Consider the following 25,673-nt stretch of genomic DNA (forward strand, 5'->3'; position numbering starts at 1 on the left):
GTACTTTAGTTCTCCAAGAAGCAGACACTAAGATGGGGCTAGAAGACAAGAACATTTTAGAGAAAGTTTTTTTTTATTATTATTATTATTATTTATTTATTTATTTATTTATTTATTTATTGTATTTTTCTGAAGCTGGAAACGGGAAGAGACAGACAGACTCCCGCATGCACCCGACCGGGATCCACCCGGCACGCCCACCAGGGGCGACACTCTGCCCACCAGGGGGCGATGCTCTGCCCCTCCAGGGCGTCGCTCTGCCTCGACCAGAGCCACTCTAGCGCCTGGGGCAGAGGCCAAGGAGCCATCCCCAGCGCCCGGGCCATCTTTGCTCCAATGGAGCCTTGGCTGTGGGAGGGGAAGAGAGAGACAGAGAGGAAGGAGGGGGGGGGGGGTGGAGAAGCAAATGGGCGCCTCTCCTATGTGCCCTGGCCGGGAATCGAACGCTGGTCCTCCGCACGCCAGGCTGACGCTCTACCGCTGAGCCAACCGGCCAGGGCCATAGAGAAAGTTTTTAGAGAAAATGTAAAGAACAAAGAGGGTGAAGCAGGAGTAAGCAGGAAGGCCTTCCAGTGCGGGGTGGCACCTTGTGGAAGGAGGGGAAGAGGTTAGAGCAGACCCAGACTGCAGCAGCCATCTAAGAAAGTGGCAACCGAGCCAATGAGCAGTCCTGAAGCCAAAGTCATCTATTAGAGAAGTCCTGTATCAAACAGAAAAGTGTCTGAACCTGCATCCCCACCATGTTCAGTCACTGCTGGGAGCAGCCTGGGAAAGAAAATGCAGTGGTAACTTCGGAGGAGAATAACCTTCAACCACGCTTCTTGCAGTGGGGAATCTGCGTGGCTCAGTTTCCCTGGGTCACATTAGTTCTTTCTGGGCTAGGGCATGAGGGGAAGGGTGTGATCCAGGACAGATATAAAAGAGCTCTTCGTGTTTGTAATATTTTATATCTGAAGCTTGGCAGTGAGGACATAGAGGTTCACTATATTATCTTCTTTAATTTATGTTTTTTGAGGGACGAGGGAGGAAAAATGAGAGGCTAAGAAGCTGATATATTGAATTTAGACACAGCTTCCCTAGAATTTTGCCACAGTGTGGAGCACAGCATCAGGGTTAAGGATAAGGGACACGAGATATTGTAGTCTTCTTGATGTAGATCCGATGTATGGGGAAATTTGACCCATGAAAATGAGGCAACTTTGCAGGAACCAAGTCCCAGAGCACTGGGAGGGAATGAGTCCCAGTGCATGGAAGGAAGAGGCTGGCTCTGGATAGGATAGGGTGAGTCTACCCACCCCTGTGAGGGGAAGGCTGGATTTCTGACAAAGATGAAGGCAGAAGAATAGATTCTGTGGTAGGAAGACAAGGAAGTTCTCTAATAGCTGCTTTTTATTTTCTCAGTGAAATGAAAAGTGAGCCGATTAGCTGAGAGTGAGGAAGTGGTTTTGGAGGTTTGAGGAGAGTGGCCTGATCCAAGAGTCTCAAGGGATCACTTGAGGTTTGTGGTCAGAGATTCGAAATGATACCAGTCAGCATGGCTGGGTGAATTCTAAGAGCCGTAAGGAGCTGCTCAGAGCTAGGCAGGGAGTTGGCCCAGAGAATGGAGACCTGGGTTCAGTGAAAGCAGGGTTTTTCCAGGCAAGAACAGTGAAGAGGGCTAAGCTGAAAGGAGCTGAGGATGCAGGCTGAGGCAGGGCTGTTGAGGGCCTGTGGGGCGTGAGGAGACAGTGCCATTAAACTTGTTCTCCTTTCCCCGGCATTTTCTGTAGGCTGGAAGTTAGAGCCAAACGTTTACTTTGTTTCAGTTCAGCATTTTGGGCACAAATATTTTGTAGCCATTGCTGTGAATTTCAGATTGCTTCACATCAGGAGGCACACATGTCTGGTTGTCCCACCAGTTTTCATACTAAAATTTATCTCCATGACAACAATAAGGACCCAGAGTAATACCTTGCAAATATTCCATTTTGAATATGTAAATCTCTTAACTGTGTCAAAAAGAAAATCCAGAAATCAGAAGTATGATGCAAACACAAAAGGCTGGACACGCTGTTTCAGAGGTTACAGAATTTTTTACTTTGAAGCACCCACAAGGCAGAGATAGTTTTATAGTCATTGTTAGAAGTGCAGAACCTCAGTGTGGTGAAAATTGCAGAGATAGAGGAAGTTATATATGATTTTATTTGCTTCCATTCTTTATTTAAACTGGAAACTAAATAACTGCAAGACTATAGCTCTTTCCCCAAAAACTTCATAAACAAGGCTAAGTATCATTGCTTAATACTACTGCATGCTGGCAAACCAACAAGTTCTTGGATTGAATCTTCAAAATAACATCAAATGTTTGTACAGGCTCTTGCCTCTTTTTTTGTTAAAAGGCTGGGAGGGCAAAAGCTAAAGAAAGGAACATAAGACATTTTGTATAGCATGTCAATAAGCTAATTGAGAAGTAGTGATGACTCTAAATAGAGAAAGTGATGTCAGCATTCACTTGTCTAGCACAGAGAGGAAAAATTAACTCGTAACACATATTTCCTGTCGCTAGACTTTTGTCACTGGGCAAGCTAAAATTTATCTCATCAATGTGGTATAGGAGTTCTCTACCTGTTAATAGTGATGAGTGACTTATTTTGAGTACCTACCTTCAGAAAGTAGAAGTGGGTTTCCTAACCTTAAGGGTTGCTTCTTTCTGGCAGCATCTGTACTGTTGTCAAGTGTCAAGCCAGTGAGGCAGGCACTCTCATTATAATTTTTCAGTAATATCCAGTGAAGTAGATGACAGATAGATAAACAGATTGGTAGATGATAGATAGATAGATAGATAGATAGATAGATAGATAGATAGATAGATAGATAGATGATAGATAAAAGATAAAGAGTTAAGTGATGTTTTCTCTTATTGAAAAAAGAAATATTTACCTTCTTGATCATATCACTAATATATTTTAGTTTTTCTTAATCGTACAATCTATTGAATAAAATTCATGCTCTTTATATTTTTGGCAATTTCCTTCCTCAACAATATTCTTCAGCTAGTGTACATGAGCGGTGTAACTTCTCTTTGCCCAGTAGTATCTTATCAATAGTGTATATAAAGCTTAGATCACAGTCCATGTCTTTCAAAAAACTGCCGTTCAGCTCTCAGTGTAGCAAATCACAATGTGATGCTAGTCTTCCTTCCTTTGAATCTAGAAATCTAAAAGATTTTCTGATGACTCTTGGAATTCAGAAATTTCATCAGGATATGTCTACGTGAGTACCTTCATTTTTTTTTTCTTTTTCCTATGCCTGGGTCTTTTAAAATCTTTTTAATATATGACAGTAAGTCTTTTCTTCACTGGTCTTTTTTTTTTAAGCTAAGAGAAATTTTCTTCTAGAACTTACTAAATTGTTACTCTCCTCTCTCCACCATATCTGTATATTTTCCACCATTTGGTTAGGCTTCTTGAACCCATCTTCTAAGTCTGTATGCTTCTATCATTATTTTCTATCTTTGTATTTTTCTTTGCATATTAAGATATTTCTTTCATTTATCTTCTAGTACTCTCAGCAACTGATTGTCTCTTTTTCAGTTTATTTAGTAAGTTTTTAGTTTTAGAAACAAGGGAAGTTGTGGGGGGGTTTTTAATTTCCAGAAAGTTTTTTTCTATGATCTTATTGCATCTCTTTGAGGGTTATTATTATTGTTGTTTTTGTTATTTGATAAAGTCATTTTCAGTCTGCTATTAGCTCATGGTTACTGAGTTTGGACTTTCTCTATCAGGTCTCTGTAGCCTAAGAAAGGTATAATTTTTTTCTGCCTTTCTATCCCCAAATACATTGTAAATGCAACCACTTCTCTCCATTCTCACTACTGACACCCTACTCCAATTCATCCTCCTGTCTCACCGGGACTTCAGCAAGAGTCTCTGAACTGGCCTCTAGCCTGGACATTGCCTGCCCTGCTTGCCCCTTCAAACAGCAGCCAGCATGATCCTTTTAAATTGGAAGTGAGATCATGCTTTTCTTTGCTCTTTTTCCAGCAAGGACTTCCCATTGCACTCACAGCCAAAGCCAAAGTCCTTACAATGACATATAAAGCCTTGCAGGATCTGGTGAGGTTATCTCTTTCCTCCCCTATCACTCTGCCTCTGTTCTTCGTTGCAGCCAGAGTGGCACATCCTTTCTTAACTGCAAGGGACCAGAATGCACCAGTGTTGGGTCTTTGCACCAGCGAGTCCATCTTTATAAAAGACTCTTGTCTTAGCCAGCCCCCTCATTAGCTTCAAGTCTTTCCTCCAATGTTGTCTTCTCAACAATGTCTCTCCTGACTTCTCTAATTAAAACTGTAACTCACTTGACCTTTCATACTGCTTCCTGTGTTCTATTTTCATCTTTACCATATTACCTAAATGATATATTTATTATGTTTATTATTTGTTTGTTGTCTGGCTCTTCTGCAAAGACGTAAGCTCCATGTTAAAAGAGATCTTCGTTATCATCATCACTAAGACCAAGTACTTACAGCAGTACTTGGGACAAAAACTGAATGTTCAGCAAACATTTGTTGAATGAATAGCAAATGCATGATTTTTTAAATTATTCTCTGTCTACAATTTCTTTGGTTTTGAGGGTTGGGGGAGCACTTGTTTTTGCTGCTCCGTCTCTTGTGCCATTTATTTCTTCAAATATTTGACTGTCTGGAGATGTCAGTTTGTATTTATGAATGAAGACAGCAAGGATGGCAATACCTCCGCAAGTATGAGTTCTGTTTGCCGTTAATGGAAGGGCTGGCTGGAAGGAAGCCTTCCATGGAGACACTGGGGACAGAGCAAATATATACTTACACTTGGACCACCCCGACCCATACCCCAGCAAATATATACTTACACTGGAACAGCCTCTGTCCTCAGGCTAAAATTATGAGCTACATCCTTGGCACTTACACCAATTCCATACCTCAAAAGGTCAATTCATTGTTTTACAGTGCAGCTGTCTGAGTTTAGTCTGAGAATAAACATACGAGTCCAGAAATGCTGTACACTGCCGATGGAGCATAGCAGGAAAGAGAAATGTAAAGGTGAGATGTGTGCATCTGTTCTGCCAATATCTCTTCAACTAATCATGACTGTGGGTCCCTTCCCGCACCTTTTGTTCTGTCTATACACACTGTGCAAGCCTCTGAGTGAGGAAGCATCCCCCTCACCCCAGGAATAATTCTGCACTTTTGATTCTGTGCATATGTGAGATGGTATCCTCCGTCTATTAATTCCTCACTATGATCCCATCTCTCTGTAATTTTCCAGAAATTTGCTACCAAATTGCCTGGCTTGTGGCTGCCCTGTCTGATTCAGCTTCTCCGCTGCCTGTCATGACTCTATTCCCTTTTGTGCATGTTAGGGAGCAGCTCCTTTGAATTTACTGAGAGACATGTATAAAGGAACGTTTAGTCCTCTATTTCAAATCAGAGGCCCAGAGAATCTCTGAGGAAACAGTATCACTTGTTAGGAAAAGGAGAAAACATTTACCTAAAGTAGAAAGATTCTTAAGTTTTATTTCATTTTCTTTTTTCTTTTCTTTAAATTCTAGTAAAACTATGTGTAATATATTAAATTTTAATGTAATGCTTTTAAATATCCATGAAGAAACTTGCTACGTGCACACTGGAGAATGTCGTCGCTGTGATTGTGATTCCTGAGCCATTCTTACACAATTATGGTCATTGTCCCTGCCTTTTCCAAATGATGAAAAAGGTGTGAGGGGTGATCAGACAAGAGAATGATTCTACCACTCATCACAAACCTCACAGGCGCATACCTGATGCGTACATGTCATACAACTTCATATATCTGGTTGACCCCAGAATGCTTTGTGAGGATTATATAAATCCTTTACTTTAGTTAGGCCTTTGCATTTGCAATATCCCGAAGACAAGGGAAAAATTGATTTCTGTAATACACTGCCATTTAAAAATACAATGTATTTTATCCTTAGTGATAACTATAGAATGATAAACTGACAGTGTTTAAATATATGCCAAATTTCTTTTGTGATTACTAAATTGAAAAACTATCTTGAAATGTGTTCCCCTAGTGATAACTGACAGTGCCTTTTGTATTCTCAAAATGTGGATGTCAGAAATCTAAGGAAATGTACTACAGAATACATTTCTTGAAGATGAAAATTTTCTTATAGACTTAATTTATTCCAGCAGTCCAACTGCTCCTTGTTTCCTCAAGTTAATTGTAAAGTGATATAAACATGAACTGATTATATTACAACAACAGTGACACAGGATCCTGTGATGTTAGACATGAACAGTTACAAGCAGAGTACTCTTTAAAAAGTACAGTTGTTACAGTGAAGACAGGAGCTGCTCTTGAAAGAGAACTGTAAAGCTCTCCAAGTGGTAATTTACAAAGTTTCTTCAAGGCGTTGATCTAAATCATACTTACCTTAAAACCAGTGAAACAGCAATGCTCATTAGCAAAGTACACGGGTGCCTATGTGGCTTCACTTAAAAGTTGTCTCAAGCTCTCTCTTTTCAATAGAGCGCTGTGTTGCTCAGAATCCACAAAATCTGGCCCAGTCTTTGAGCCTTCAAGGAGGATTCTAGTAAATATTGAAAGTGTTTATTGGGAGAAAAGCTAGAGCTTAGAGTTGGGAGAGATCTTAAAGGTCATGTATACCTGATTTTTACCTTCAATTATTAGCTATGTAATCTTCAGCCATAAAGTCTTTCTTCCATTTAAGGCTCTTATAACCTAAAAAAAAAAAAGAAAAAGAAAAGAAAAGAAAATCACTTAAACTCAGTGAAGTATTATGGAAAACCAAGAATAAGCCAAAGGTTGGTTGGAACCCAAGGTGACTTTGGGGAGCAGTTACTTTCTAGTCTCCCTTCCTCTCAACACTTCCGTGCCTCTTAGGATGCTTCATTCTGCATTCCATTGCTCCGTTTCCTCTGCTTAACCATCTTAAACATCACTGTAAGTGGCAGCCTCCTCACTAAGCCTTAAACTAGTGACTTACTCTTGAAAATATTGGTGTCTTCTTAGGAGAGTAAACATTCAGATTGTGTCAGCACATCTTTTCTGGCCATGGGCCCCCAGCAAGCAAAGTAACCCAGCCTGAGCTGGGCACTCACTGTGCCCAACACCACAGCCGGGGGATGTGGTGCGGCCTCCGGCCAGGCAGCAGGTGAGGAGAGTCTCCAGCTCACCACCTTCATCTCATCAGCTCTTCTGCCAAATATGGGCCCAGAAGCTGTTTCAAAATTTTCCTTGGGATTGAGGCACATTATAGCCTTTCTACTCGAATAAATAAACTTAGAGTGGTATACTGTTCCTCAGTGCCTTTCAGCAAGTGCTATCTTCTTAATGCATTTCATTTAGTTGACATCACTGATGGTGACACAGATATCACCAGAACATTTGGAACAGCTTCCTGGGACCAGCCTAGTTAAGGGTGCTGTCACATGGAACCCATCGTTTCCTGTGGCAAGCTGTGGTGGCTGTGGGCACTGCACAGGCCTCCCATCCTGCACTTAGTGTCCTGTCTCCACAGCATCTACACCGCCCTGAGCCCAGAGCACTGCTCACCTAGGCCTCAGGTATGCCGCTGCTGCCTCTTTAAGAAAGAAGGCTGCCTGCCAGTCAGGGGATTCAGGATTTGATTTTGATTTTTAAAATAATAAAAAATAACTCCGTAGCTGATCCCAGTGTTCACTGGAGGGGAGGAACACTTGGCATGAAGGGGACGCCCTGGAAAGTCAGGGGCAGGAGGAGCAGAGGCCCCATCCTCAAGGACAGAAGAAAACTATGCATATCTTCACGAAGCAGGTGCCCTGCACAGCGTGACTGCGATTCTCGATTCTCCTTAGTGGGTTCTTCCAACTTAGAAAAGAAACACCACAGATAATTAGAACAGTGAATTGAACCCAGGATTCACCTTCAAGTATAAATTTTAGGGAAACAGTATAAAAGCAACTTAATAGCAAGTAGGATGTGTTTCTCATTGGCTTCTAGTTACCAGCGTCATCAAATATTGAAGTTCTTGGAGGAAAACCCAGCCCTTCAGACCTAAAACATTTATCTGGAACCACACTCGAAATATAAAGAGCTAGGAAAGGAAAGAAACACAAGTCAGTACGACCACAGTGTTCCGCCTCTCCCAGAATGAGTGTCTGAAAAAGAAACACCGAGAGGCAGGCCCAGTAGTCCCACCCACCTAGATCCTTTGTTCTCCAGCCCCTGGGACTATCTGCCCTTGTGCAGTGGTACCAAGTGTTAGATTACCGCCGACGGTGGAACCCCCCCCCCCGGCCCCCACAGTGGAACCAGGACTAAGGACAGCCTGATCTAGCACTGCCTCTGCTCTTAGATAAGTGAGCCAACTTGTACTTGTCCCTTAACCTCCTGAGCTGCTTATCTCAAAATGGGATCATGCTGCAAAAGCTATCTGCTTACTTCAATAGGCTTCTTAACATATGAAATAGGATCTAATCAGCAACACTACAGTTGACTCCTAAACAAAGTGGGCCCACTTATACATGAGTTGTTTTTCCAATAAATACTATAAATGTATTGTCCTTATTTCTGTTAATAATATTTTCTTTTCTCTAGTTTACTCTATTTGTAAGAATACAGTCTAAAATACATATGACATACAAAATATGTATGATAGATATATAAATTCCAAACTGCCCTCTTGATGTTCCGCTTATCTGTCAGACCTCACCCTTACTGGACTATCACCCCTGGGACAAAGGAATTTCAAAAGCTGAGAAGCCGCCCCAAGGAGGGGCTCCAGACATACCAGGACCTTTGCCTCAGTATCCCCTCAGGCTCTCCCAAACACTATATAACTCGCCCCCAGTCTGTAACCGTTGCTCTTCTCCCCGGGAGAAGTGCCCGGCAGGGTTCCTTTCTTCCTTTCAATAAAGCCTGTTACTCTGGTCTATCGGACTCCCATGGATTCTAACATTTGGTGCCGAAACCCGGGACACCGTACTAACTGCCTGGACGATCCCTCTTTGCAGATCCCTCTTTGCCATTCAAACTTACAACCAGGAAAGCAATGGGCAGCGGCAGCTCGTCCCAGGCTTACTCCCTGATTCTGTTTGGACATGTAATTGTAGGTCGATTGGCCGGCAGTCTAACCCTGTCCTGAACCCCTGCTGGACCAGAAGGTAAGGAGTTTCTCCCTTCCCCTTCCCCGGTTGGCCTCTAAATTTCTCTCTAAAAACACCCCTTTCTGGTCGGACGGTTTTCTCTGACACGCCTCACGTTTTGAGGGGTTTGACTTTCAGTCTCAGTGGACTGCACGGAAGACTAGGCACCTAGCCAAACCTCTCCACTCTCTCGGACTTCTCGTCCTCGGAGCTCCCTGACAGGTGGTGACGACCTCTATCAGGGACGACTCCCCCACATGGAGATTCTCTCCTCTTGGGACAGTGACAAAAGGCAGGGATGCCCCTCTTGCTCACCTGTCTCCACTAGGGGCTCTTCAGAGTCTAAGCCTTCCGACCAGACCCCTCTAGGATGTCTCATAAAAATCCTCACCAAACTCGGTCTCTCAGACCTCAAACTGAAGAAATTAATCTTCTTCTGTAACACGGCATGGCCTCAGTACAGCCTAGACAATGACTCCCATTGGTCTGAAAACGGGACATTCGATTACAATATCATAAGAGATCTTGACAATTTCTGCCATCAGATGGGGAGGGCATCAGAGATTCCTTACGTGCAGGCTTTCTTCTCCCTTCTCTCCTGTCCTTAATTTCTGTACCTTCTGTTCAACACGCCGGCAGTTTTTGGCCAAAGAAACCTCACCTAAAACCTTTGCTCCTAATCTTTCTTTCTCCGCGGATTCCCAACTCTCTCCTTCTCCTGTCTGACCCCTGGGGCACCCCTCTCTCGGGACCCCTCTCTAGTCTCTCAGCAAATCCTTTTGCTGGAGTCTCTTCCCTCCAGAAACCCCTTCCCTTCACTTAATCCTGTTTTCTCTTTCTCCTCCCCTGCTGGCCAGGGGCCTCTCCCTTCTCCACTGTGTTCTTCGTCCCCTCCCCCCTCCTTAGAAGCTGTGGCTCTGGCTGCAGTGCCTGTCTTATCTCTGACCTCTCTTCCCTCCTTACAAACTGCAGTTCTGTCTCCTCTCCAACCCCTCCTCCTTCCTTACAAACTGTGACTGTGCCTCTTTCCTCCTCGCCCTCTCCCCTCTCCTCAGAGCTCTAAATCCTTTTGACTCCTCTGACCATGTGGCGCCACACCAATATTTTAACCTCCTCTCCTCCTGCAGATTCTGACCCTCCTTCTTTCCATCCAGTTGCTCACACTGTCCATCCGTCTGCTTTCTCTTTTCCTCCCCTCTTTGCTGGCAACTCCGTGCCATCTCGAAAAACTTAAAAAACAGAATTCTATATTAAGCTATGTGAGTAAGTAATCTGTCTTGTCTCATTGTTTGTCAGAAAATATTTCTAGTGAATTGAAACAAGTAAAGCGCACTCATTTAAATTCCTTAATTCATAATATGTGAAGTCTTTGTTTAATGTGTAACTGTGTCTGTTTCTAAGGCCTTAAACCAGTAATTACCCACCTCATAAACCAGGTTTACTCATCCCCACGGACTCTTTCTGCAATACCCCCATCTTTCCTGTTCGAAAACCTTCAGGAGCTTATCACCTCGTACAAACCTTACACCTAATCAATGAGGAAGTAATTCCCCTCCATCCAGTAGTCCCTAATCTCTACAAGTTACTGTCACACATTCCCTCAAACACCACTCACTTCATTGTCCTAGACCTCAAGAATGCCTTCTTTACCATTCCTCTACAACAGGGGTCCCCAAACTTTTTACACAGGGAGCCAGTTTACTGTCCCTCAGACCGTTGGAGGGCCAGACTACAAAAAAAAAACTATGAACAAATCCCTATGCACACTGCACACATCTTATTTTAAAGTCAGAAAACAAAATGGGAACAAATACAATATTTAAAATAAAGAACAAGTAAATTTAAAGCAACAAACTGACCAGTATTTCAATGGGAACTATGCTCCTCTCACTGACCACCAATGAAAGAGGTGCCCCTTCCAGAAGTGCAGCGGGGCCAGATAAATGGCCTCAGGGGGCCGCATGCGGCCCGCGGCCATAGTTTGGGGACCCCTGCTCTACAACCTGACTCTTACTTTCTGTTTGCCTTTACCAGACACTAATGCAGCCCAGCAATTTACCTGGATTGTCTTACCCCAGGGGATCAGAAACAGCCCACACCTGTTTGGGCAGGCACTAGCTCAGGATTTAACAGCATGTAATCTCAAAACTAGTACTCTCTTACAATATGTAGATGATCTAATCCTCTGCAGTCCCTCCCTGCCTGCCTCAAGGAGACTCACCACCACCCTTCTTAACTTCCTCGCTATGAAGGGATATCGTGTCTTCTCTGCTAAGGCTCAACTTCATTCTCAGTCCATAGTCTATCTAGGCATCGCCTTAACCCCCACCACCTGAAATCTCACCCTAAATCAAACTCAGACCCTCCACAGTCTCCAACCACCTACCACCACAGATCAAATCTTTTCTTTCCTCAGTCTAATAGGCTTCTTTAAACACTGAATTCCCAATTTTGCTCTTAGTCAAGCCCCTCAGTGAGATCTTCTGAGCATGGCTTTTAAGGTCTATAATGACCAAAGAAGTAACAGAAAAGGCAAATAAGGCCCAAAAGAAGTGAGGAAATACCAGCTTTTAGCTCCAGCACCCTAAAGGGCTTCATAGAATTTCATCAGGGCCCTGCTCCAGAGTGGAAAAAAGGTCATTGAACTGAAGCCTGCCAGGCTTCCCGGCCCCATCAAGGGGCACACCTCTGCTGTGGAAAGAGGGACATGAGAAGGTAAGCTGCCCCCTTGCTCCATGGAGGGAAGGTTCAGTCTCTTCTAACCCTGCTCCAGCTACCTGTGACCTGACCTTGCCCAGCATGCTGGGAATTGCCACTGAAGGCCCAAGGACACCAGTCACGAACCTAAGGTAGTTCTTCCGAGTAGCAGATAAACTGATCTCATTTCTTGTAAACACAAGGGCCATCTACTATGCCTCGCTTGGATATTTAAGTTTTATTTATCCCTCAAAGATCTCTACTGTGGGTATTGACAGTTTGATTTTGTTACTTTATTTAATGTATAGCATCTCCTTTGTTCCTCTTGTCTCAATGCCTCATGCCTATTATAGGCTGGGACCTGCTGCTAATTCCAGCTAGAAGCAGTGGTCACTAGGACTTAAACTCTAACTGCAAAGTGTAGAAATGTAACCACCCTTTCCCTAAGTACTTGCAGGATTTACAGGTTACTCAGCAAACTGTTCAAAGACTGTCCAAGAGGCACTTCCAGCATTACATCACCCAAGGACTGACTTTCACATGGACAGATCCATACATCGTGATCCCGACAACTCCCACTGCTGCTAAAGTAGAAAAACGGAATGCCTTACTCCAATCACAAACCTGAAGCTGGTTGGTCTACGTATGGCAAATACATGAAAAAACTAAAGACTCCTTTAGTCAGACTTTGGGAAAAGGGAAACTAGGATAAAAAGAAAGTCAGCTTGATTGTCACTAGAGGTTGAAAATTTTTAAATCAAGAGTTCTGACTAGAAAGGAATTATATGGCTTTTATTATAGAAGGTATAAGGTATGAAAATACTTTTGAAAGAAAAAGGAAAAGCAAGTTATTATGAAGGCCAGTTACTTCTGGATAAGAAAGTTCACAAAAGTTGAAGGTTTAAGTAAGTTGTAGAAGGATTGTGCAGGTTGCAGGAGATTTGTACTGAGATAAAAGAATTAGTACAGTCAGAAAACTGGTTTTCAAAGAATGTTTAATCAGTCACTCTAGCTGACAATCCTCTACTCTCCCCACTTATTGGGACGACTCTTTCCTCTACCCTGACCATCTGGAGCTCAGAAACAGAGAAACAAAACCGACCCCTTGTCCTTCTATTCTCTATTCACCTCTCAGCCTACCTCACCCAATCAGAGGCTTTCTACTCATATGAGACCAACACCTATATGTGTCTCCTTACTAATTGTACAGAAATCTGTACCCTAATCTGTCTCACCCCAAATATCAACCTAATCCCACCTCATGAGCCTCTTCCAGTTCCTAATACATTATCCATCAATCTAAGGACCAAACAAGCTATACGGGTAATTTCTCTTCTTGTTGCTTTAAGAAGCCTAGTGAATTTGTATACATGGAATCAGTGGTTTCACACAAACTGGGTGTCTTAACTATTGCCTTTCATTGATCCACTCACTCTCCTATTTATTTTTCTAACTTTTAGACCCTGTCTCTTACGTTTGTTTACTAGTTTCTTACAGAACTGCATGCAGACCTTCGCCAACCAGAAAATTGAAAAAATTTACCTAACCCTACACATCATCTCTAAAACCTGCCCTTGCGAGAAACAGAAAAATCTGAAACCCTATATCAGCAAACTTCTTAAATTCTATCTTTCAACCTCACAGGTCCCCTAACCCTAAAGCTCTCCCGTATCCCTGAAGAACTAGGAGAATGAATAGCATTCACCTCTTAACACTTCTCAGTCTTTTTACCCTTCACATAGTAAGGAGACAAGATCGCTGGGTCTTCTTGGCTGAAGAAGAGCCTACAAATGGACATGAAACATTTCTTTTAACTCAAACTAACTGCTCTCTCCAGGGCTGCCAGGAAAGAATATCTCTAACTTTACCATGGAAGAACTTTCACACACACACACACACACACACCCGCTATACAACCCTCCTTATCTCTGCAGTCCTGATCTCCAAATAACTTGCCTCTTTCTTTATCAAGTTCCTACAGGCCCAGATGAGAGAAATATCTAGGATTACCTACAATCAAATGCTCTTGGCCCTGGTCGGTTGGCTCAGTGGTAGAGCGTCGGCCTGCAGAAGTCCCAGGTTCGATACCTGGTCAGGGCACACAGGAGAAGCGCCCATCTGCTTCTTCACCCCTCCCCTCTCCTTCCTCTCTGTCTCTCTCTTCCCCTCCCGCAGCCAAAGCTCCATTGGAGCAAAGATAGCCTAGGCACTGAGGATGGCTCTGTGGCCTCTGCCTCAGGCGCTAGAGTGGCTTTGGTCGCAACAGAGCGACGCCCCAGCTGGGAAGAGCATCGCCCCCTGGTGGGCGTGCCAGGTGGATCCCAGTCGGGCGCATGCGGGTGTCTGTCTGACTGCCTCCCCGTTTCCAGCTTCAGAAAAATACAAAAAAAAAAACAAAAAAAAAACAAAACAAAACAAAAACACAAATGCTCCTACACTCCTATTCCCCAATACCCCAAGGAGAACTTCACGAGGGAAATATCAAATAGGTAGGGATGACAGCAGGAAGAAGCTGCCCCTCAGCCTGAGAAGTTCCTTCCTGAATATTCTCCAAACCCTCTTCCTTTTTAACCACACATATTCAATCCCAACAGGTTTCCTGTATCTTAAAATCTCCACATGTCCTCCCACTTGAGGGGAACCAGACCAGCACGTCTCATGAGGCTCATCCAGGAGACCATGTATCACCATGTCACTCTGTCCACTCAGCACTTGCAGCTAACAATTATTACCTCGCAAAATGTTTTTACTTCCTCACTCAGGTTTTTGGAGACATCGCCTGGTTCAGACCTTACAGCATGGAAATTGATGACCTCCTTAACTGGATGAGAGACTTGGCTTGGCAAGATTCCCTTCCTGAGTTCTCTCCAGAAGAAGCAATAATTTTCCAATTTTTTTCTCCTCTTTCTTCTCATCCCCCTCAGCATATATTATAAAATTAATAACTGCCTTTCTTTTATATGTAACCACAGAGTTGAGAAATGATAGATACGTAAATTCCAAACTGCCCTCTTGATGTTCAGCTTATCTGTCAGACCTCACCCTTACTGGACTATCACCCCTGGGACAAAGGAATTTCAAAAGCTGACAAGCTGCCCCAAGGAGGGGCTCCAGACATACCAGGACTTTTGCCTCAGTATCCCCTCAGGCTCTCCCAAACACTATATAACTCGCCCCTAGTCTGTAACCAGCGCTCTTCTCCCCGGGAGAAGTGCCTGGCAGGGTTCCTTTCTTCCTTTCAATAAAGCCTGTTACTCTGGTCTTTCGGACTCCCATGGATTCCAACAATGTGTTAGTTTATTGTTTATGCTAGCAGTAAGGTTTCCACTCAACCATAGTTAAGTTTTAGTGGTTAACTATTAGTAGTTAAGTTTTGGGTGGAGTCGAAAGTTATCAGTGGATCTTTGACTATGTGGGTTTCAGCGTTCCTATGCCCCACTATCAGAAATGAAGTACAGGTGGCCTATTTTTCCTCAGAACCCAAAGAATAATGTTGCTTCTGTTCCTAGCCATGGAGCAGAAGCCTCAATCTAAGTAATTTAATTTTCTTTTTTTTGAAATAAGCAGTTTGAGAGTACAGTGCCCTTTCTGTGATGCATTCCTTCACCACCATCCCACCCAGCCCTGAGACTTCTGCGGGCATTCTCCTCAGTGCCCTTTTGGCTTCTGACTACAGCCCGGTCCCAAAGCCAAAGCCCCATGCTTTAGGGTTTGTTATGCAAAACCTGTTCCAATTATCCCCTGGGATCCTCATAAACCACTCTGAAACTTGGTGGCTGTTGGGCAGATAAAATATATTATGCTCACTTTGTTAAAGATGGCGCTGCCCACGTGGAGGCCGTCGCCCAGGTGATATTAATGTGTGTCTCTGGGCTGTGGGCAGGCAGGATCCTTGTAGCCTGGGGCTTGGTTTTAGAATCAAGCCTTTCCCACCCGTTTTGATGTGGGGTGGTGCAATCCCATCATGCCCCAGATAAGTGACTTTGTATTAGAGACTTCCCTATTTTTATATTGGATTAAAGGTTTGAATTTCTACACTATAAAATAGGGGCAGAACGGGAGCTTGCTCTCTTGGTTCCTGAGATTAGCATTAGAGAGCAGAGAGTAGAGAAAGGCCATGTAGAAGAGGCCAGGAGAAGCAGCCAAGATGGTGGAGTGTTGAGTGAGAAGCCAGTTTGTGCAGAAAGCAGGAAGGAGATGGGGAACTGAGGTGAATAAGTCTGGTGAGCTAGAAACCTTTGATTCTAGGAAACTCGGATAAGTCAGTAGCTTTGTGAGCACTGAATGTGAGTGGGTTTTGAAGCCCAGTGTGTGTTTTTACTTGCCCGCCGGGTGCAAGCTAGGATTAAAGATGAAGGCCCACCAGTTCTTGGCTCCTTTGTTTCTTTACCGACTGTCCGAATCCAATGCGAACCTGCATGGGCCGGGCTGCTGTGATGGTGCTCCATAAGATGCACCTGACCATACGCCACACCTAGGGTTTTTTTATTTTATTTTATTTTTTTTGTATTTTTCTGAAGCTGGAAACGGGGAGGCAGTCAGACAGACTCCCGCATGCGCCCGACCAGGGTCCACCCGGCACGCCCACCAGGGGGCGATGCTCTGCCCCTCCGGGGCGTCACTCTGTCGTGACCAGAGCCACTCTAGCACCTGGGGCAGAGGCCAAGGAGCCATCCCCAGCGCCCGGGCCATCTTTTTGCTCCAATGGAGCCTTGGCTGCAGGAGGGGAAGAGAGAGACAGAGAGGAAGGAGAAGGGGAGGGGTGGAGAAGCAGATGGTCGCCTCTCCTGTGTGCCCTGGCCGGGAATCTAACCCGGGACCTCCGCACGCCAGGCCGATGCTCTACCACTGAGCCAACCGGCCAGGGCCCACACCTAGGGTTTTAAGGAGGAAAATAAGAAAAAAAATATTCTGAACCAAATGGTGTGTTAAAATATTTAATAAAATACCATATTTTTTGCTCCATAGATGCATGTGCATTTTCCCCTCCACTTTTGGAGGAAAAGAAGTGCATCTTATGGGGAGAAAAATAGTGTCCTATTAAGATAAATTGAGATATATTCACCTACTGAATCCTTTTTTGATTTCTGGAATAATCTGACTTGGTAATGGTGACTTTTAACAATATTGTGTTATATTTATTTGTATTTTATTTTATGTCTGTCTTTACCACAACAAACTGAGTGGTGCTTGAGGTCAGGAGACATTTAATATTTACAACTCTTTGCCTCAAGTCAAGTAGAGAGACAAGTAGCCATAGGTACTTAAAAATATTTGTTGAATTAAATAAATTACAGAAGTTCAATAACTATTTAATAAATAGTTGAGTAACTCCTGCAATTTATTTCATTATTCTTTCTTGTCAATCCCACTTTTTTGAACAACATTGCAACTGTGATTAGCAATTACCAACTCTCATCCATCACTTTAATCTGTCCACTTTGTGCATTGCTTGGTCAAGGTTAATATATTTATAATCACAATGCTGCAAATGGGCATACAATGTTTTCTTATGGGATCTACTTATTGGGAGTCAAATCATAATATTTATAATCCATCCTGTACACACACACACACATACACACACACACACACACACACACACACACCCTGACTTGACAGGCTATTACAATACCACCCCTTTTCAGAGAGCTAACAGACCACTTATGATGAGTCAGTAGCTACCAATTCTTACTGATGAAAATAAATTTCTTTAATATTTTCATTCCTACTAGCTATTTTTCTTCATACTAAAGGTTCTGAATCCTTATGCTTGTTCTTCATGCCTCAATAGCCTAGCAGCAGGGAACTAAATTCAAAATTGTAGTGTATCTGCCAGATTTTAGCATGCTTCTTATGGATCAATATATGCTGATTAGCTGAAAGAGTAGTCTTAATCACAAACAATCACCTTAGCCATTTGGGAAAGACACTACCATTGTTTATATTTTGAAAATCATTATCTCTCAATATATATATAGGCAAAAAAAAATCCAGACAAACAAATCAAGCCCTGATTTCAGATCTTTACTCATAGAAAGAAACATAAGTGTTCAATACTACTGTGAACTTCCATAGCAAAATTATCTTTAAATAATTAATAATAAAATTCTACACACAGAAACTAAGAACTGGAAATTAAGAAATTTCTAATTCAATTTAATAGGGAAAAATATCTATCTATAAATCTTAATAGAATTCTTCAGAGATCATTTAAATTATAAAATGTTGTAGGCAGCCAATAAATATTTGAATTGAATCATTTTCAGTTGTCACTATTTGAAAATATTTCAGATAACACCTCTACAATAAGGAACATTTTCTCCACAATTCAAAGAATACAGATAAGCAAGCACATACATTAAATACACAACACTAGTGATGCATAAGTAGACAGAGCGCAGTACTACATTTAGAGTCAGGAGGACTGAGTTCAAGTCTCAATTCCACCACTTACCAGCTCTCTGATGTTGGGTACTTGACTTAACTTGTCTGAATGTCCATTTTCTTCCTTATGAGAATAGAGAGAAGAGCATCTTATCACATGTTATGTAGGTTTATTTTAAGTACAAAATCAAGTGAGATGATTCATTGGGAAGAACAATGTAAATCTAAGATTTCACCATCATTGTTATTATACCAGTATAGTTTTACCCACTGAACACCTTAAAAAGTAGATTTGGGAAATGACAGATAAATTCGTTTACAATATTGTAGGAAATTTCAACAGAAAGATGAAGATCCTCACATGCTTATAATGTAGTTTCCCAAAGGTCTACTTATTGTAAGAATAAAAAATCACTACAAAGCAGATATAACAGAAAAATTTTGCATTTGACACAATGACTATTTCTAGATCCACACAGGTTTCATCAAAGAAGTTTGCTTAGGGCTTAAACCAAAGTAGCCTGTGCACAGAATATAACAATGACCATCAAGTGACCAGTAAGTGACTCCCGATAGAGAAGTTCCTCGGTTCTGAAACAGTTTTGCAAATATTTTCAAGTAAAAGATAAATTGGCTAAGATGGAAGTTATAAATCACCTTTGGGTAGGTTGATATAAATAGTCCCCAAAAGAAATTAAGTGTGTGTTACCTAATTCATCATACAATAACTTTCCCCAAAATATGTGGAGATTTTAAACATGAAAAGCTAAATCCCATCAAAATGCCTTTGCAATAATTGGACATTTTGTTTTTCACAATAAAATGCTAAACTATGAAGCACGGTTTCCTAGTAACACCAGTTATACTAGGTAAATAAAATAGAATTCGGCTTACAGCAATCAATGACCATTCAAGTGTTAACGAGAAGGTTGAAATTGCTTGGATGCTTGCTTTTTCATTTCTATTATCATAAAAATTAAAAAGAAAAGAAATTGAATTTTAAATGTAGAATTATCTTTTCAAAATTTGAAGGAGACACTGAAGTGGTGCCCAATGCTTCCTGGAGAATCTTAGCCTTTCCTGGCCAGCATGTAATTATCTTTCAGCAAAGCCTTCTCTCCCCAGTGAGGGAAGGACAAAGCAACAACGCACACATTCTGAAAGGTAAGACTAACCTCATCTCTACTCACTGATATTTAAAATTCCATACTTAGAAGGCATATTTGTTTTTGGGTTTTTTGGGGGGTTTTGTTTTGTTTTGTTCTTGCCTTTTATGAAAGGCTTTATTATCCCAAATTTTAAAAATACAAATATTCTAATATGCACCCTTGTGTCCCAAGTATAAGCCCTTTTACCAAATTAAATGCTGGACACATATAAGAAAAATGAAGCAGCAGCTGATAGATCAGATATAATTTACGTGAATAACTCAGTTTGCTAGCTACAACTACTAAAATATAGTGGTCCTATACTGTTCTCTAATACCAAAAGAATTTAATGCTAAAATTATTAAAAATAAAATCTACAGTCTAATTTTTCTAATAAAAAAAATCTGTGATAGCCATAGTCAGTCATCAACCACCAATCAATCAGTAGAGACAAAATGATAAGTAAAGAAATAACAGTGGGAAAACACAGAAATATGATTTCTTAAAAATTATCATATATTTATTGTTTTTGACATGTAGGGTCTCCCAGAAATATCTTTTCTTTTAGAAAAATTCTTGTTCTGGGAAGTCATGATGTAACATGGAAAAAACACATCATGTTGCCTGCCTGGTGATGGCGCAGTGGATAGAGTGTTGACCTAAGATACTGAGGTTCCAGGTTGACCTAGGATGCTGAAACCCGGAGGTCGCAAGCTTGAGTACAGGGTCACAGGCTTAAGTGCGAGATAATCATCATGGTCCCATGGTTGCTGGCTTAAGCAAGGGGTCACTGACTTGGCTTGAGCTCCTCCCCCCCATCCTCTGGTGAAGGCATGTATGAGAGGCAATCAAAGAACAACTAAAGTGACACAACAACGTGTTGATGCTTCTCATCCCTTTTCCTTTCTGTCTATCTGTCTGTCTGTCTCTCTCTCACACAATACCACTACTACTACTACTACTACTAATAATAATAATAATAAAGAAAAAACCCCACATCTAGGAGGCACCATTTGTTTATGTTTGAGAAAATACAATGCCATAGGCATAGCAAGCCCTATTAATTATCACCAAAAATCTATTCCTCCTTAAATTGTTGTTCCTGGAAGACCCCAGTTTTGTATTGTTGCAGCTGTCAACACTGCTTCTTATGGTCAAGTGCTTAAGAAGGGTATTCTAATTCCTAGCTGAAGAATAAATGCTGATTTGTCATGTCAATCATGGTCGAAGGGACTCTTGAAATCGTGCACATGTGCTCAGAAGCTGGAGTAGAAACTGCACCTAAAGCGTCATAGAGTCTGGCTACTGTCCTACTCATGTCAGAGTCTAACCATTTATGAATTAAGCAGCTTGCCCTCACACTGCTTGCCAGCCTCCAGCTTCTACTCCTCTTTCCCCCCTGTGAGCCCACCTGCAGGGTCTAGGTACCACTCCTTCCAGAACTTGTGCTAGTGGATTAGCTAACCTATCCATTCCTGGTTAGAATCCCAAAGGATTTGTTGCCCACTAGCTAATAACTCTGAGAAGATCAACCTTTCAGTAATGAAGAAGCATTTGAAAAGCAAAGAACCTTCCAAACCCCACAGAATAAACTTGTCATAATCATGGGTGAAGAAATTGCCATTTTTAAGCAAGATTTTCTCAGTTCAGTTAAACCACAGCATACAAGAACTACTTTCTCCCAAGGCTGGTCAACTATTTACATATTTTGTAAGGTAAAGACATAACTTTCTTTAAAAGTCATTTCTAACTCATGGTGTGTCTCATCCTTCATATAACTAGAAGAATGCTGGGAGATAATTTAGGTATTTTCTTTTTTTTTTTTTTTTTTTTTTTTTTTTTCATTTTTCTGAAGCTGGAAACGGGGAGAGACAGTCAGACAGACTCCCGCATGCGCCCGACCGGGATCCACCCGGCACGCCCACCATGGGGCGACGCTCTGCCCACCAGGGGGCGATGCTCTGCCCATCCTGGGCGTCGCCATATTGCGACCAGAGCCACTCTAGCGCCTGGGGCAGAGGCCACAGAGCCATCCCCAGCGCCCGGGCCATCTTTGCTCCAATGGAGCCTTGGCTGCGGGAGGGGAAGAGAGAGACAGAGAGGAAAGTGCGGCGGAGGGGTGGAGAAGCAAATGGGCGCTTCTCCTGTGTGCCCTGGCCGGGAATCGAACCCGGGTCCTCCGCACGCTAGGCCGACGCTCTACCGCTGAGCCAACCGGCCAGGAGGTATTTTCCTTCTCTCTGACCGAGGGAGAATTTTCTAAGCATAAAGAACTAAAGGAATCACAAAGTGAAAAATATACATATTTGACTATATAAAAAAGTTTGGCTATATTGAAACCTTCCATATATTAAGAAACACTAGGCCCTGCTACCTGAGTGGCATAGAGGAGGCAGCAGCATGCGTGCAAAATAGCTGCCCACCCTCAAGTGTGCAACACGGCCCAGCCACCTGTGGGCACATGTGTGTGCAGGGTGTGTGAATTTGCCAGGTCCTAAACTGATTATCTTCAGATTATGATTTTAGAGGGGATTAGGGATTTTAAAAAAACATTAAACACATATTGGTTTTGTATTAATTTTTTTTAATGCCTTCAAATTGTTGACTTTTTTTTTTTTTTTTTTTGTAACTAGAGAATTACATTCCTCTGGGGCAGGTGGCAGGGGCAGGTAATGAAAACATGGGCACATAAATTTAAGAGAGATTTTGAGGATTGTAATACCGGTGGCCAAGGCCAGGAAGGTTCACATTGGATTCGAGCAAATGGTAGAGGAACTGTGGAGCCGGAAAGTGTCGGGCCATACCCATTTATTGGAGGCTCACAAAGACAGGCGAGCAAATAAACAACAAAAGTGAAAGCTAATAAACAAAGGAAAATCTGCTATTTGCAGTAAGGGCCAGGGAGCAAGGAAAACCGCACCTCACGGTGGCGGGAGAGCCATCTGGGAGAACCGCAGCCCAGGGGCAGCACCCACAGCCTTAAGTAGACTATGCACACGTGCCTCTGCCGCGTGCTCACGCACTGACCAAGCAAAGTGCTTGCAGCTGGTAAACCCGGGAGCAAGCCTAACACAGCTGCCCCAAAAGGATGCTTTCCATTCCTTTTCCAGGCAGCTAAGACATAGCTTTCCCAGGACAGGGTAGCTCCAAATCTCTTCAAATTTTGTTGTAAATAAGCGTGGGACCATTTGTCTCCTATGGAAACACAAGCACTTGAAAGATGTCTGTGAATGAGCTAAAAGAGAGAGCGAGAATCAACTTTTGTCATTATAAATATCCAAAGGGCCTGGAACTACAATATATATATTTGAAAGTGACAGTCTTATGGTAAGTTTTGAAAATCTTTAAACAGTTAATGACCTTTTATTGTTTTTTTCACAAGTTTGTATTCAGCTGGGTCATCTCCACTCTGAACCTCATTTTGATATTTCCAAAGCTCCGGTTTCTTTGAGGAGAGTAATGAAGCAAGTGAGTGTGGTTTCATGGCTGAAATTCTCTCACCTCGCCAGGCTGAGTCTCGGAATTGAAACCGCAGACTCACTTTGGGGAGTCGGAGACCAAAGGCCCAGATGTAGCTCTCTCTTTAATTAGCTCTGTGACATGAGACAAGCCATTTTCTCTGCTCCCTTTCAGAATTTCCACACTTGTAATGTGGAAATCTACTGTCAGTGTCCTCCAGGGCACAGTATGTGAGGTTAAATTGAGTAAAAGATGCAAGATGTCTAAGCTGACTGGAGGCCATCCTTCCTGCCGGGGGTCTGCCTCCCAGCAGACAGTGTACAAATCCCTCCTAAGGTGTTCACTGATAATTAGTATGTTAACTAGCAGCCAAGGAGTTATGATATTTGAATTCCTAAAAGTAAACTAAGTAGAATTGCCCTCAAATTCAGAACTGGACAGTGTCAGCAAGACCAAGTGCTGACCTCAGGGAGCCTGAGAAGTATGTCTGTTCCTTACAGCCTCCCTGAGTTCCCTCACAACTAAAATCTGTTAAGATGGTCATACGCTGCCTTTTATAAATTCAGGTTCCAGTACAGCTGAGTGAATGCAACACCTTGCTCAGAGCTGATGTTTGCATTTCTCTGCTCCTTCGACACACATCTTTTAGTTTCTAGGAACAGCGAGATACAGAATAAGGTAAAATTAGCCACCAGCACATAGAGTGGGAACATTCTTTGAGAACTAGTTATTGGATAGTGGCTATGTAACTAGTCCTTCTAAGGGAAAACCTAAATATGCCAAGGACATGCCCTGTCAGCCACAGGAGGAAAGATTCATTTGATATAACCCTTGGCAAGAATTTATCTGCTGAGCTGGACTCTCCACAGTCAATCGAGGGCCCAAATTTTATGAATAATATGGCAACTTGCTGACGGCGCTCCTGATGCGCTATCTATACCAGGAAGCACCTCAGAGGGAACCCTCGGCTTCCCACCCTGCATGTGCCGGCTTGCTTCTGCTGTCTGAGTCGACCCCTGCAGGGAGCCTGGCTTTCCTGTCTACTGAAGGACTCAGAGCTGCCCTGCTCCGTCAGAGCCGCACAGTTTAAATCCCTCACTCTCATAAAACAAATCTAATCGAGAACTTGGGTAAGTACTCTCACTATAAATGGTGACCTTCTCTTTGTCCCGGTGGAATACCTGAATCTGAGCGTCCCCTTGCTCAAACAAATGCTTACTCTGCTTTCTTACAGCCTAAAATTAACTTTGGTTTACACCCCCAGCCTAAATCAGAACTTCCATTCTATCACTGCATAGCCCTGTTACCTTTCCTTCCTTTCTCACACCTATATTCCTGACAGGTTTATCAAATGCTTACCCCGTGGGGCACCACGCTATGCCCACCTTTTCGTGGATAACCAAAAGAGCAACATGACAGGAATTATTATGGGTTCAATGACATCACTTTCACATGTATTTGTATTTCCAAATTGTGGACTGTTTTTTTTTTTAATTACCTAAGTTCAAATAACCCAGAGCATGGAAAGCCTTGCTTTGCATTTGTTTAAATTTTTGATGAAATGCATTGCTTTGCATTTTTTTAAACATTTGATGAAATGTATGAGCTAGATAATTTTTCCATTACATATAAAATGTTGTAACCTCATTAAAACCACTCTCTTTTTCTCCTCATTAGGTAAAAAGAGTACACATGTCTTTTTTTGTTTTGCTTTAAAGTTTGTATTAGGCTTATTCCTTTTGGAAATAACAAATATAAGAAAAGTAATTTTATTGACTGGCAGGCACTCTATCTAGCTTCTTATATGTATTAACTATTTCCATACTAATTAACACTGGAAACTGATACTTCTCACTTCATGCATGGAGAAAGTGAGGGTTGAAGTATATCATGAGTGGTTTGAATTCAAATTACTAATGAATTTTTTAAGTTCAGGTCACATGAGAGCTTATAATTTAAACTACCTGCTACCAAACACTCTGAATCACCCAATTGAAATAATTTCTATCAGTAAATTTGTAGAACATGTTAATATACATCACTAACAAAAATATCCACTTAGGTAATTTTTTTTAATTAAATTTACTGGGGTGACATTGGGGGTTTTCACATTATATAAACTTCAGGTGCACAATTCTCGAATTAACTATTTGCATAGTACACTGTGTTCTAACCTCCAAAGTCTAGCCTCCCTCCACCACCATATATTTGACTTCCTTTATCCTCTTCACCTCCCCAACACCCTTTTCCTCTGGTAACCACCATATAATTGTTTGTCTATGAGTGGCTTTTTTGTTGTTGTTCATTTCGTGCTTTCTGTTTTATGTTTCACATATGAGTGAAATCACATAGTCATTGTCCTTTCTATTTGGCTCATCTCATTTTGGATGATACTCTCACCATCCATCCATGTTGTCGCATATGGCAATATTTCATTCTTATGGCTGGAAAGTATTTCATTGTATATGATATACCACAAATTCTTTTTTTTTAATTTTATTTAGAAAATTAAATTCAATGGAGTGACAGTAATCAATAAAGGTACATAAGTTTCAGATAAACATCTCTATAGCATATGAACTACTGATTGTGTTGGGTGCCCATCACCCAAAGTCAAATTATTTTTCATCACCATATATTTGTCCCTTCACCCTTCCCCCACATCTCCTTCCCTCAGTAACCACCTTACTTTTTTCTATGTCCATGAGTCTCATTTTTATACCCCACCTATGTTTGAAATCTAATAGTTCTTAGCTTTTTCTGATTTACTTATTTCACTCAGCATAATATTCTCAAGGTCCAACTATGTTGTCATAGATGGCAATATGTCATTA

The sequence above is a fragment of the Saccopteryx leptura genome, chromosome 4 (genome assembly GCF_036850995.1).
Source record: "Saccopteryx leptura isolate mSacLep1 chromosome 4, mSacLep1_pri_phased_curated, whole genome shotgun sequence".
Classification (NCBI taxonomy): Eukaryota; Metazoa; Chordata; class Mammalia; order Chiroptera; family Emballonuridae; genus Saccopteryx; species Saccopteryx leptura.